Genomic DNA, 15,085 nt, shown 5'->3' on the forward strand with positions numbered 1-15,085 from the left:
GCCACTTTGCATTCTCATTATGTGTTTGTTTTTTTTTGACTAAATTAGATTAGTTCAACTTTGTTAATCGCATGGGGAAATTCAGATGTATACAGCAGCAGAAACATAAAAAACAAGGATACAGAGTCACAGGACAGATAATACAGCCAATCGATAGATAGATAGATACTTTATTAATCCCAAGGGGAAATTCACATACTCCAGCAGCACCTTACTGATACAAGAGATTTAACCACACCCGGAGCCGGAAGTAAAGGACAAGTATTATTTTTACAATGTCACACGAGACAAGGCAGTGAGACATCATTTAATACAAGTCCACAGACATCTAACCTAGCAGTTGTTGGATTGCTTTTGGCAGACATGCTTCATGTGCTCCCAGCTCTTAAAACAACGACAAGCAAAACATGCAGCTCGCCAGCAGCAGAAAAACAGCAGATGATCCAACCGGTTCTCCTTAGCATGCGTTTAGCCACCCTGCCCACCTCCCCCGTCTTCACGACGTGAGTGGCAGAGACACGAAGTGGCAAAAGGACAGCTGCTGTACAGGCTTTGAAATGATCGGGTAGCGAGACAAGCAGAACAGGCAGCTCGCCAGCAGCAGAAAGCCAGCAGATGATCCAACAGCATCTCCTTTGCATGCGTTCAGCCACCCCTCCTTCACAACGTGAGCAGCATTATATGTCCTGCGAGAAAGAGATGTAACCACTCCCAGGGCCGGAAATAAAGGACAAGTATTGTTTTTACAAAAGTTTTAAAGTAAAAGTGAAAATAATGCATATGTAACAATTCCCATGAAAATAACAATCTGTTTAAATTGTATATCCAGTAAACCAAACCTGGGGGTGGGCAAGCGAAACGAGCAGGGGGCTGAGCCCCCTAGTATTAATAAATATTATTTGGTGTTTTAGTTTTGGATTAACGAAGGAAAGTTCAAATCTAAACACCACAGATATATTGTGAAAGGACCGGTTGCAAATGAGCAGTTCTTGCCCAAAAAGCACAAATAGACACTTATTTATACAGTTCAGCAGGGTTGAGTTTGACAGAGCTCCTTTGCCGAGCTTTGATAGACTAATCGCTAATAGGAGGAAATGTCTAGTTACAGTTGTTTTTGTTTGAAGTATTTTATTTAGCCAAGTAAACAATTCAATGCTGTCATTTCATTTTGCATAATGTTTTTTAATACAGAAATGAATGTCATTTTTTTGTGTTTTGTCCAGTTACTGTTCGTTTTATCTAATATTAAGATTCACTTAACAATTTTACCATATTCACTCTTAAAAACACAGTAATCCAGATAATTATACAGAGTAAGTATTGTTCCTAGCGCATTAGGCCACGTTAAGAATAGAAATGACTATGTATTGAATCTTTTACTGTTTTAAGAATTATGATTGTTTTGTGATTAACAAGCATTGTGCCTCAATTGCTTAGTGTGCCTGAGGGTAATATAAGAGTGTTTTCTCGAGTAATCGTTAAAAGTGAAATGCTAAAATTTGCACTTTAATTCTTTAAAATATTTGAATCTTAGTATGATTTCTTTATATATGGTCTAACATTGGTCAAATTGAATGAGTAAAGGTGACATGGCCAGTCAGTGAACACTGTATTATCTGAATTTAATGTGCACTGTGCAAGTGAATTTTTCAGATAGTTCAAGTTGGGTCTAAAAGACATGTGATAAATATCACTTTCAAAATAAATCATAAACTTTTTATTTTTCTATCAATAGTATAAATTTACTAAAAATAATATTAGAATTGGCCTGTTAGTAGCACCCATATTGTAGAGAGCAAATTTTGAACCTAAGATGAAGGCCTTGAAACAATTTCAAGGGTAAATACTGTAAAACTGCAAGGCAAAGTCTTAATTCTAGAGAATGGGAGCCTTGTAGCTAATACACCTGATAGTATTTGACTGTGACCCCATCAATTTCATCATAAAATCAATTCTAAAGACTATTAAATTAGTTTTTCAATTTAGGCAACTGTAGTAAGAGCCACTGATGCATTTTTAAATATTGCTTTCTAATAACTGTTGTACCTGTTTTGCCTTCTCATTATGTCTTTTTATGTCACTTAGTGTCATTTTAATTTTGATTCATTTATCTTTCCTAATCTAGAACTGGACTTTGGAGTGGCTGCATTGATGTTCCGGAATCAACAATGTTTGCCCCTACCATGGTGAGTCTGGGTGGCTCCTTGAATTAAGATGTTTGGTACCTGGGTTTAGGATTTTGCTTTTTCTCTTTTGAGAATAATTACTAATTTTTTTGAGGTTGTATTTGTCATAAAATGTTTCAAGGCTGACTAATAATATATGTTAAGTTAGGTAGCCTATCATGTTCTTAGTTGTGTAATCTTTTTGCAAGCATTCCTACACTATATGCTGCTGACACATTATATTCATTAGTAATTTCGCACCATGTAGCTTCAGTTTCCATCGGCCATTCTTAGATCATTGTTAAATGACTTTAATGGCTGCTTTATTAAGCACGTCTATCTAGTACTGAGTAGGACCCTGTTTTATGTCTAGACCAACCTGAATTTTTTGAGGCATTGATTTAACATTGTGCTGTGAACATTCTTTAGGGATTTGGATCTTTGCTGACTCAGTGATATCACAGAGTTCCTGCATATTTTTGTCTCACTGTCATGCTGCAAAACCCCTGTTCCACATAATTTGAAAAGTATTGGATTAAGATCTGAGATCTGAAGTCATTGGAGTAAACTTTGGTCACGGTCATATTTATGGAAACAGCTTGAGATTATGTGTTTTTTGTGACACGGTGAATTACACTGCTTGAAGTATTTTTCGGAAAAGGGGAGACTGTAGCCATAAAGGGATTCATTTAGTCGGCAGTAATCTTAAGTATACCCTGGGATACATATTACATTTAGTTGGTATTAAGACTATTGCTCTTCTGCTTTAAGGTCCAATGCACTCTGAATTCAGAGATTGTTGTTATTTGAATGCTTGTGGCCCCTGTGTTAGCTCAGATGAGTCTGGCTGCTCACTCAATGTTTTTTGCTTATTGTACCATTTTCTGCAAATTCCAGAGAGTATAGTGTGCAAAAAAATCTCACAAAACATATGTCTTGGAGATTCTTGAATCACCACATTCAGGTCCAGCAATCATACTTAGGTCTTTCCCATTGTTTGGTTGAACAAGAACTAAACCTGTTCACCTTTGCTGTATGCTGTATATTTTCATTTTCAGTAACACAATTAGCTTTTTAGATGAGCAGGTTGTTTACATTAAAATAAACAGGTGTAGTTAATAAAGTAGTCACTGAGTGTAAATCAGCTTTAGATTCATATAATTTTAAAAATCATTGTCCATTTTCAAATTTTACTTCTCTTTGTAAAGATTTAGAGAAAATTGTAATCCAGTAACGTAATGATAATCTAATTGTTCCAGTATACTAAAGAGCATCATTATTTTCCTTGATCACATCATTCTGTGGGCAGCACAGTAGAGCAGTGGCAGTGCTGGTGCCTTACAGTAAAACAAAAGGGGTTCCTGTCGTGGATGATCCCTGTCTGAAGTTTGCATGTTTTCCCCAAGTTTGTTTGGATTTCCTCTAGGTGTGCTGGTTTTCACTCACAGTCCAAAGCCATGCAGGTTAGATAAACTGCCATTGCTAAATTGGCCCTTTTATGTAATTGTGTGCGAGTGTGTTCACCTTATGCCGGACTAGTGCTCCTCACCAGGGACTGTTCCTGCCTTGGGCATTCTGCCTGCTGGGATAAGCTTCAGCATCCCCATGGTTCTACTCGGGATGTGTGGGTTTTAAAGTTGGATAAATGAACGTGATTCTTCTTAAGAATGTCAGGTGCTCTTCCTAGTTAGCTGACTTCATGTGTGTCTAAACATTTTCAATACATGTAGGTGGCTGAAGATATTACCAATTATTTTTCTCTGCAGGTTTGGTGTCCCTCATGGTTCAGTGCTGGGATCAATCTTTTATTGCCTCTCAGGGATTGAATTTCATTACAAATTGAGGGAATCATAAATTTTATTCACAGATCTTTGAGTCTAACTTAATATCGTTTGAAAATCAAGACAAAATTGAAGTGGTAACTTTGTTTAAAATGCTTGTTGTTTTTAGTAATATATGTCCAATGTAGTGAATATTAAGGGTGAGCATTTGTATTGTGCTGTTTTCAGTCATTCCTAGTATTGTGACAAAATTATGGACCATATATTATGATAAGAAAACATTTCCTTCCCTATTATTCTTTAATCTTTATTCCTTTAGTTACTAAAAATTAATAATAAATGATCCATGATAAACATGTAATTGTTTCTTAATCTTCTAACCCCCTTCCAAGGCTATAAATTTACTAATTTGTTTTTACATAAGAGGAAATCCCTCCTTTTATTAAAAATGAATTTCAGGCCCCGCTTCATGTGTTGGCATTAGGAGATGTTATTCTGAAACATAATAAACAGCTTTCTTTCATATACATATTCCCCTGGTCCTTTCTGTCACCTGACAGTAGTACAGTTAGCATTGCTTACCCATAGATGTAGATAATAGAGGTTAGGGCAAACTACAGGGAATGAATCCGAAGCCCAATCTAGACAATGCATGAAAAACAGAGAACAACTGTTTTAAGTGTAACTATATGAAACATGCAGTTTACCATATCAGCTATGTGGCAGTTGTGTTGCTGTACTTTGAGATTGCACAACATATTCTTTCTCTTTAGGACTGGATCAGTGTTTTTGAAATATACTATGTGGTAACAAAAGTCAGTCCAGTTGCTCAAAAATTACTGTGTGGTTTTTCAACAAGTTTGTAACAAGCATTTTTAAGAATGCAGTATAGTCTAAACTATTCTGTAAATTGCCTATTAAATCAAAGCCATGGACCAAACATTTAAATTTATTCATTTTTTATCTGCTTCTTTTTATATTGAACTGAAAGCACTGTTTAAAAGCTATTAAAATAATTTAATAGAATCATGAGAAAATTACAGTCCTTGAGGTAGAACTTGTATGTTAAAAAACAGCAAGTTTCAATTTTATAACAAGTATTTTGAGTTTTTGGCAATGGGTATAATTTGTTTTTGTCTTATTATTGGGGCATTGTTTTATGACTATGTGTGTTAAGCTTTTTACTTTGAGCCTCTATACAAAATAATAAAATATATTAATTCCTAAACTTTAAAATTAGATTTTTTTCATTTAGGTCAAACTTGAGTAGATGGCAGATTAATAGATACAAATTCCCCAGAGGGCTGTGCCAGAATTGAAAAAAAACTTGTCCTGCTGACTATATATGGAAATTCTGCTGGAATTGACGTATTGTGCTAATTCCTTGGTGGGGTAGATTGTTCATTAAATATACCATCTTTTAGCATTTTCAAATCTGAAAAGGAAAAAAAACAAAAACATCATTTTCTGCTTCTCATAAGAAAGTTAATGTTTGAGATCATTGTAGTGTCAAGATGGAAGACCAGTTCAGCTAAAAAGTATTTTCGTCAAGTGAAGTTAATTTTAAATAGAACATTATATATTGGACACTATATTGGACACAATACTGTATAATCATCTAGATTGCTGGTTCAGTTCCCATGTCCAGCTTACCATGGAACTTTGTCAATTTCACTTAGCCCATCTGTGACCCAATTGTGAAACAAGATATAGATGTAATCATTTGTGTCCTGATCTTGTAAGTCACCTTGGTTCAAATTGTAATCTAAAGATGCCACTGTTTTTAAGTAGCTTGCGTCACTCATCTTTCACGTGATAGAGCTCCAACTATATGAAATTAAATTGCACTATAGAACAGGTCTGAACAAGTAATAATAATATGGTTTAACCCAATCAAAAATGGCCTCTAGAATTAAAAAAATAAACTAGTGTTTTTGGCCATTATGTAAGCTAATCAATTTATTGGCCATTAAATATGGGTGAAAGCAAACCACATGAAAAACCTAAAGATGAAGGAACTCAGAAAAGAAAAGAAAATCTTGCCTTAAATCTAGTGCACCACTCCCTTTAAGAAAAAATGACACCAGCGATATCAGGTTGTGCAAAGATGATGATAAAAGTTGCACATAAGGCTATACACCTGTAAAGCACATGGCCATTATTGTCCTACAACATGAGTGTAGTTGATGACCACTGCAGTTACTTGTTAATGTTGCAGTCATTTTGGACTCTCAGAATGCAGGGTACCTGAAAACAAGCAAAATGACAGGAAACAACTAAACAGTAGTTATTTAAATTAAAGCAGATTTCTTTTTTAGTTTTATCTTTACTTTTTGGATTTGAAGTCTAGCACTTAATTGCTAAATTTTATATATTCTCTTTGCTGGACAGTATTACTACGTTCACCTATCCTATGATACTAATATGGAAAGAAATGTGCTTCAGAATGCTTTGATCAGCAAAATCTTCTCTACTACCTCCTTACCCAGCCTAGCGTTTAATGTATCAAGTACTTGTTTGAAGAACATCAGAGGAGGGGGAGAGAGACAGGCTATTATTAACACTGCTTAATGCAGTTGACTTCCTCATATTACTAAGAGTTGCATCCCAGCATTGGTGGAAATGCCTGTTGCAGGGAGATCCAGGAAGTAACTATGGACAAAGTTCTACACTAGCTGTTAAAGGGATGTGACTGGCAAGGCAACTGAAGCAGGTATAGCCAGACACGCACTATAATTCGCAGCATGATAAGTATACATTCAGAGACACTGCAGTATATCAAGTGAGCCCTTCTCCCTAGCCAAAACAAAGTTAGGGGCAAAATGTAGCTCTTATCAAATATAAAAAGACATTTTTATCTGTGCCTATAAATTGAAATAACCATATACTGTCATCATGTTTATATTGAGGTGTGTCTTTCCCTCTGTAATGAACCTATGTATTTGTTGATGTTTGAGTCCAGGAAGAATGAGGCATAGAAACTGTTAGTTTCAACAGAGCACAGGGAAGATCTTACTGAGCAACCATAACCAGGACAAGGCTAGACGGTTGCAGTTACTGCCTTAGATACTTCTGAGTAACACGTGCACTTGATTCATTACAAAATTTAATATAATTTAGAAGACAAAAGAAAAATGAGAAATACTGAGAACACAAGGCATGAAATGTTGCCATCTAAAGTGGCACCATCTTTTTAAGCCTTCTGATGGGAGTGGTACACTGGCAAGAGCTAGTTGCATATATCCTCTTTCTTAAACAATAACATAATTAGTATTTGTGTAGGAAAGACATTCAGTCACTCAGGTACTGAAAATGGATTAAAATCAGAATATATCTTTTGTATCAGTTTGGTAAAAAAACATCTTGATAATGTTTTGTCATATTTCACGCCTCCCTTCAAACTTGCATTTTTGATGTAAACCATAGAAGCTTAAGCCTCACAGAATCAGGAGACTGGGTTTGAATTCCTACTAGGTGTTTCCACATTCTCAGTATATACTGTGTGTCGGCATATGCTTTTTCACAAGTGTATCCTGTTTTTTCTCTCACAACCCAAAAACAGAGATTAGGTTAACTAGTGATTGTGGAATGCTATCATAATTCAAGCTGGTTTCTGCCTTATGCTCCAGTTTTTAAGAATAGACATTTGGTTTCATGTAGCCCTGTAGTGGAATTTTCTGATTTAGAAAATGAATGGATGAATTAAAAATGTTCTTCAGGCCTTATTTCAAACTGAAGATGTACATTTTTTAAAGAAGTGGTGCCATGTAGTCTGTTATTGTGTTGTTATCAAGAAACTTCTGTTGTGGGCTAAAAAGTCTTCCCACATGCCTTTCAGCAAGAAACATGCTGATTGTGTAGTTAAGTTTTTTTTTTGTTACGCCAGATTATGCAAGTTAAATTTCCATTAGCATTATTGTGACACTGTTCTGAGTTTTTCCTCTAGTTTAAAATTTTAACAATTATTCTAGCATTAAAATTCTAAATGGATATCTTGTCATGATGATCACAGTGTGTCAGTTTACTTTTATAATTGAAAATGCTGCAGAAACAATCCTCAGAAACTTGGTTTAAATGATCTAGTAATTTTGTAAAAAGAATTGGGAAGAAGTTAATTGTCAAGAAGGTGACACAAAGACAATGTTTTATTTTTAAGTGTATTTACTTTTCATAGATAATAATCAGAAATATTTAGAAGGGGACAAAGTGTGGTGTTGGTTGGTTATTTTTAGACTGCCTGATAATATAATGTCCATTTTAATGTTGGCTTTATTATTGTTGTATCTGAAAACATTTATCACTTCACAGTTGTTTTCTGCTTACTGGTGTGTTGGGGGAAGAATATTCTTTCGCAATGTGTTTCTTCTTCCACTCTTACTGAGTGTGAATCTAGCAGATGGTGATGATTTTCCTCAGTTTAACTACAGTCCATTATCAACATTGTATATTGTGCCTTCTTTGTAATTGTGGCCTAATAGTGTTATTGCTTAGTGTTTGTTTTATGCAGATCTGTTTGCTAATTTTTGCTCTACTTGTAATCATGTTATTCACTCAGTTGAGCTGTTATTAAATTACAGTACACCCATAGAATAATTATTTTAATAATGTGGGACTATTATTTGTTTGTATTTATGTCTGTTTGAAGCAAAATCAATTTAATGTAATTATATTCTGGAAAGTCTAGCTTTATTTGTACTGTATGCACGATATTGCTATATCTATAGTCTTTTATCATGCACAGTTTCAGTATGCTGATTGTAGTTGTCACCTTTTTAAACTCTTTCCCCAAAAAAAACAAAACACGAAGTTAACTTAAAAATGTTAATCTATACCCTCACAGACTAGCAGAGAAGTAAGGGCCAACACAAATGCACCAAGTAATGTAACTTATTACTGTATGTGTTTGCTTTTCCTATCCTTATTTGTTTTTTAACTATAAGAAATAAAAGAAAAAATAAAGAAAGAAAAATCATAATTATTAAACATTGTTATAATTTTATTCTCAAGAAGTATGTTTGTCAAGGAAAAACAAAGTAAACACAAGATGGAATGTTTTCATTTTAAATAATTAAATGTTTTTCCTTTGGTCATCAGCTTTAGAAGGGGACAAACATCTTGCTTGAAGAAGGGGCCTGAGTTGCCTCGACAGCTTGCATATTGTAATCTTTTTAGTTAGCCAATAAAAGGTGTCATTTTGCTTGACTTTTCACTACATTCATAATGGCTAACACGGTACAACACCCTAGTAATGTTGAAAAGAAAATTATTGAGAAAGAGGAAAAGACATTTAAGTTGATTGCTTTTATTTTTTTTAGATTTTGATTTTAATGGTTGTAGGGTTTCAGAATGATATTTTCTTAGACATTATTCTTGTGTGTATATGTATATATATAATATACATATACATACATACATACATACTGAAGAACAGATTTTACAATTAGGTGAACAGGGAGAAGTAGCATTGTGGTAGGAAGCCAGTTATCACTATGGATGTTTGGGTGTGGGTGATTTGGTTATCTGCACTGGCTTGGGTTAGATGGTAAATTTCTTTTTGGCCATATACGGTTCAGTGGTTGTTCTTTTTATCACATTATTGCAAGTTTATAGTGAATGAAATGACAACTTTAAAATTTAATGGAGGGCGGCACGGTGGCACAGTGGGTAGTGCTGCTGCCTTGCAGTTAGGAGACCTGGGTTCGCTTCCCGGGTTCTCCTGCGTGGAGTTTGCATGTTCTCCCCGTGTCTGTGTGGGTTTTCTCCAGGTGCTCTGGTTTCCTCCCACAGTCCAAAGACATGCAAGTTCGGTGCAATGGCGATCCTAAATTGTCCCGTGGGTGTGTGTTTGCCCTGCGGTGGGCTGGCGCCCTGCCCGGGGTTTGTTTCCTGCCTTGTGCCCTGTGTTGGCTGGGATTGGCTCCAGCAGACCCCTGTGACCCTGTAGTTAGGATATAGCAGGTTGGATAATGGATGGATAGGTGGAAATTTAATGGAAAAACACATATTAAAGTCTCCCCATACCATTTAATGAGCTTAATATGATGTGCTCAGTTACACCTGAATAAGTGAGTTGTTTTGAACAGGGAAGTGGATTGTGTGGAAGTCTTATGTTTGTACATTTCTCATAAATGTTTACTATTTTACTGCTTCTGGCGATGCCTGTGATTTCTTTGTAGTTCTAATATTTTTGGAATTAGTTGCCAAAAAATGGGAAAATGGAAAAAGGAAAATGACTGGAAGGTGCCAGATTTTGCTAAATTTGGGTTTAAACACATACTGTATGTCTGGCATCACAGTTTTTCTCACAGATATGTCACACATGTTCTTAGTCATTTTTAACATTCATGTATTTATAATTAAATAGGTTTCAGTGGGTCAAGTGGGTGTAGTAACACAGTTCACTTAGCAATACCTGTATTCTAAGCAACTACTTTATTGTTGTAAGGAGGCTGGGAATTTCAACACTAACTAAATTGCTGAAAACACTGTATCAGGCCAAATATATGAAACATATACAACTCTTTGCTGGCATTGTGAGCTTAGTTGAAGATAAGTTGTAATGTAAGTTAACTTGAGTGTATCACCTCAGTATAGCATCATATTTGAAGCTTTGTGTACTATAGTAAGTTTTCCAGGTGACATTTGTAGTCTTTGAGGAGGAGAGCTACCTATTGGTAAAAAAAGTAATTTCAAGCAGTCACTGTATCTTTTTATGGTCTCTCACTTAACTGGTGAAATTATAACAACTTTTAACCTCACTTAGCTTTAAAATATACATAGTAGGTGGTATCTAAGCTTTGTACTTGATCATTTTGCAATGTTTTATGCTCATATTTACTTTATGCATTGAATATTTTGGGATCAGCAGAGTGTGTTGTTCCTCCAAACATGAAAATAAGTTATGCTCTATGTAACAGTAGTGATAATGAAAAAACGTGTCATATGTAATTCTTTGCTATGAGCTGTTATCTTTTATACTCCAGGTGTGCTATGTTTGCTTCAGTTGCAATTACTTTAATTAGGCTAAAACAAAGTTAGATTTAGATGAGCATTTTTAGCATATAGTGTATTCTGGTTTTACTTTGCTTAAGAAGATTTTGGATTTTTTTTCCAAAAAAGGAATTATATTCCTCTAATGTATTATTCTAAGGTTTTTTTCATTTTTTCTTTTAGCTACTAAAAGTCAGTGTCTGTGTTCCTTTCTTAGCAATATAATGTAAGTAAATTAATGCTTAACAGTTGTGTGTTGGTACAGATTTGGTAAAATAAGGACACAAGTTTAATTTTCAAAGCTGTTTACTTTAGTTAGTATTGTCTGATTTTTGGTTTTCTCTTTATTACATGATTTTTTACTTTTATTTAGAATGTTGTGTGGTTTATTGTCATTCTTTATAAGATTGTTAACATGAATGTATACTGTTGAAACAGAAAATTCAGTTGTTTCCTTTAATGGAACACTTGTAAAAATAACCACTCTGAAATAAGTTATGGCACCAGGGCACCCAGTATAATTGACAAGGCACTGATAAAAATGTTTTAAAGTTTTTGTGCTAAATGTCTTGGGTCTTTGGAGTAGATCTGAGAGGATGTCAAGTAAATTCCAGTTTACTGGCATGTGTACACAATACAATTAAATTTGTACTTGCATGTCTCTTCAGGCATTGAACAAAATTCAAAAATATAAATAAATATGTTACACGTATACTTAGTTTGCAATGCATATATATACAGTTAACATAAAATGTATTCATGCAATATAATTTTCCATCCATCCATTTTCCATCCTTCCATTTTCCAACCCGCTGAATCCGAACACAGGGTCACGGGGGTCTGCTGGAGCCAATCCCAGCCAACACAGGGCACAAGGCAGGGAACCAATCCTGGGCAGGGTGCCAACCCACTGCAGGACACACACAAACACACCCATACACCAAGCACACACTAGGGCCAATTTAGAATCACCAATCCACCTAACCTGCATGTCTTTGGACTGTGGGAGGAAACCGGAGCGCCCGGAGGAAACCCACGCAGACACGGGGAGAACATGCAAACTCCACGCAGGGAGGACCTGGGAAGTGAACCCGGGTCTCCTAACTGCGAGGCAGCAGCGCTACCACTGTGCCACCGTGCCGCCAATATCATTTTCTATTATGAAATTGTAATATATTTATTCTGGATTTTTTACACTTGATCAAGAAAGAACACTTAAGTGAAAACCATTGTTTGTATCTTCCTAAGTTAATTATGAATAAAAACTGCAAAAGATATACCTCCACAGCAGAGAACAAGATACTATAGAATCTGATCCAGTCAGTAGTCCTTGTAAGTTGCATCATAACACCTGCTTTGTCCAATTCTGAGTTCAATTTAAGAAGTTCCCTTTTTAACACTGTAAACTGAATCTTGAATTAATTGACAATCCAGGCCTTCAGAAACCTGAAGCATGGATGCAAGTGGAAGTGTCCGAGCATGGCTACTATAATAGCTATGTATTAACAAGCTGTTTAATCCTACTATTGTTTAGTCCTCCAGGATATGTTTAACTAGTTACGTCTTTATTAGTTCCAAGAAATCTGCTGCAGCTGACTGGAGTAATCATATTGGCTTTTCCCTTTAACATTCAGTCTGTGGCATCAGTGCACTCTCTCTTGCTTTGCTTCTTCTGACCCTAGATGATTTAACTCTGGCACAAAGCTTTACTTGCAGTCAAGTGAGGTAACAAAGTAGCCCAGATTACATAGTAGAGAGAATTCCACTGGGACAATATACAGATTTCAAACAGACAGTGACCATGTGTGAGGTGGATCTTTATGCTGCATCTCCACAATAGGTATTGTTAAAGATTTTTAATTGCCTGCTGCCTCTCTTCAAAATTGTGATGAGATTAATGGCCCCTTATTAAAGGTTGTACCTGAGGCTGGTAAGTGGTTTATGCTCATAGAACCATAGGGAAGCATGAGAAAGACTGTGTTTTTTGAGATAAATAATATGTAAAGGGCAGCAATCTCATAACCACCAAAAGAATTCAAAGAACCTCATTGCTTAAAGGAAAGGCATATCTTTCATGTAAGCATCACTACAAAAGGCACACAGCGGCTTTCCATGTATCTGTGATATTAGTGAAGGAGGCCACCTAGAGAATTGTAAGAACTATGAAATATGAGAAATGGTGTATACAAGAACTGTTGCTCAGGTGCTTAACCAGTCACAACTTTAAGAGGGTCTGACAAAGATAAGGCCACCATTTAAAAATAAAAAACAAGCACTTGACATCTGGATCCCAAGCAAAAATCCTAAGACACATGGGCATGGCTTAAATGGAAATAACTAACTAACTAAAAACTAAATTTGTCTGTAGAGTGAAATTTGGCTTTTTACAGAAGCTCATTCAGATAAACTAAATTAGTACTGTACACACACACACACACACACACACACACACCCTGTATTCTGAACAAGTTTTTGAGAGCTTGTTATTTAACTTGTACTATATAATTAGCTTAAAATAACTTCAGGTTAACAGAAGAGCAAGAGCAAAGGTAAACTCACAATTGTTCATTTTTTTAAACTAATATCACTTACTAAAAATAGCCATCAAGTCACAGTATTAAAAACACAACTATATAGAAGAGGTACACACTATACCACTGAGCCATTGTGTTGTCCAAGAAAGATAGAGCAGTGCCACCTAAAATATATCCCGATGAAGGAGAAGCAGAGTTAAGGCTATGCCATGAAGACATCGGAAGCTTTTAAAGAATTCTTTAGTTGGATTAAAATGAATGAACTCTTTGAAGTACTCAGACATCTCTCCGGGTTATACTGAAGTGAAGCTTGTTGGTATGGACATTAATTTGAATTGTTAAGCATTTATCTTTCTTCTGCTTTTGACTACTACTGTTTAATGCCTGGTTTCTCTGCAAATAAATGTAAGTAATGTTAAATTTTAAATATTTCATCACTGAAACCTGCCTTGTTTATGGAAATCATTTGCCCAAGTGAGTTTGAATGATTTTTTTATTTGTTTAGCTCTTTTAAAGGTAGTGTTCTGGCCTTGTTGGAGTATGTCTTTCTTGTATGTTCAGGTGTAAGCCAGAATTAGAATTGTACAGCCCTTTCAGCAGTAACATTGGTAACATCACTCTGGACCCTGCTAAGGTAATGAAGATGAGGTTGCAAATCTTGGCCGTATTGGTATGTTGGAATTGTACTGCCCTTTCACAGGTAGTTTATCTGGTAAGTCCCAAAAGGAATGCCTTTGCTAAGGTACTTTGTATCGTAATTCTTTCAGGGGAAGTGCCAGGGGACAGTGATTGGTGCTTTACCCTTTGTAGTGGCATTCTAAATTTGCTTTATTTTTGATTTGTAACATGGCAAAGGCAGCAACAGGCCCTTGGCCACTGTTCTGTTTGAAACTTGAGTGAAAAACACATAGCTAAGTTTGGGGTGGTGTAAATGTAAATCAAGGATAATAAGTTAGACATTTTCAGTATTAACAGGTTTACCAATATGTAAAACCTTACAGGTTCAAGTCCTCTTCATGTTCAATTTTACACCACAAACAAAGTTGAAAGGCTTTTAGTTCTGGAATTCACTGTATTTGGCCAAGTGCACTCAGTAAATAAACCATGATGCAGGTAAACACTAAACCAAAAATCATAAGCCATTCTTGGGAATATCTTGTTATGTTACTACCTAATGCAGTGCATATTAAACGTTTTAGCAGAATTGTTCTTCTGAATGGAAAATGCCAGAAAAGAATTACTGCAAGAACCAGGAGATGTGAGAGAGAAATTCAGTCTGAGGTTAAAAGTGAAAAGACTGTTAAACCAAAACACTGAAGCCCAAAACAATAAACAAAATCAAACATATGAATAGATGCAAAAGTCCGGACTCTTTAAAATGGACTTTTACTAGACAAATGCACATGAGAATTCTTCAACAAGTTACAAAAGCTTGAAGTACGAGAGATGCAAACCACCATTTTATGTGCTTAAGATTGTATTGCCACATTGTAAGTACAGATGCTGTTGCCAATAATGATATGGCCGACGGCTTTTTATATAAAATAAAAAAAAACTCCTAAGAATGTAAGAAATTTGATAACAAGAGAATACCATTCAGGCCAATATATTTGTT

At 35.5% G+C, this 15,085-nt stretch overlaps 1 protein-coding gene across 10 annotated transcripts in view; it reads left to right on the forward strand.

Moving 5' to 3' along the window:
• LOC114669253 (membrane-associated phosphatidylinositol transfer protein 2) overlaps positions 1-15,085 on the forward strand; it is a 190,235-nt gene that overhangs the window by 42,332 nt on the left and 132,818 nt on the right. For all 10 annotated transcript variants that reach the window (XM_028825456.2, XM_051921568.1, XM_028825457.2 and 7 more), the window contains exon 2: positions 2,126-2,186. The gene's annotated coding sequence lies outside the window, so the exon portion shown is untranslated. The remainder of the gene's footprint in view (positions 1-2,125; positions 2,187-15,085) is intronic.

The sequence above is a fragment of the Erpetoichthys calabaricus genome, chromosome 18 (assembly GCF_900747795.2).
Source record: "Erpetoichthys calabaricus chromosome 18, fErpCal1.3, whole genome shotgun sequence".
NCBI lineage: Eukaryota > Metazoa > Chordata > Cladistia > Polypteriformes > Polypteridae > Erpetoichthys > Erpetoichthys calabaricus.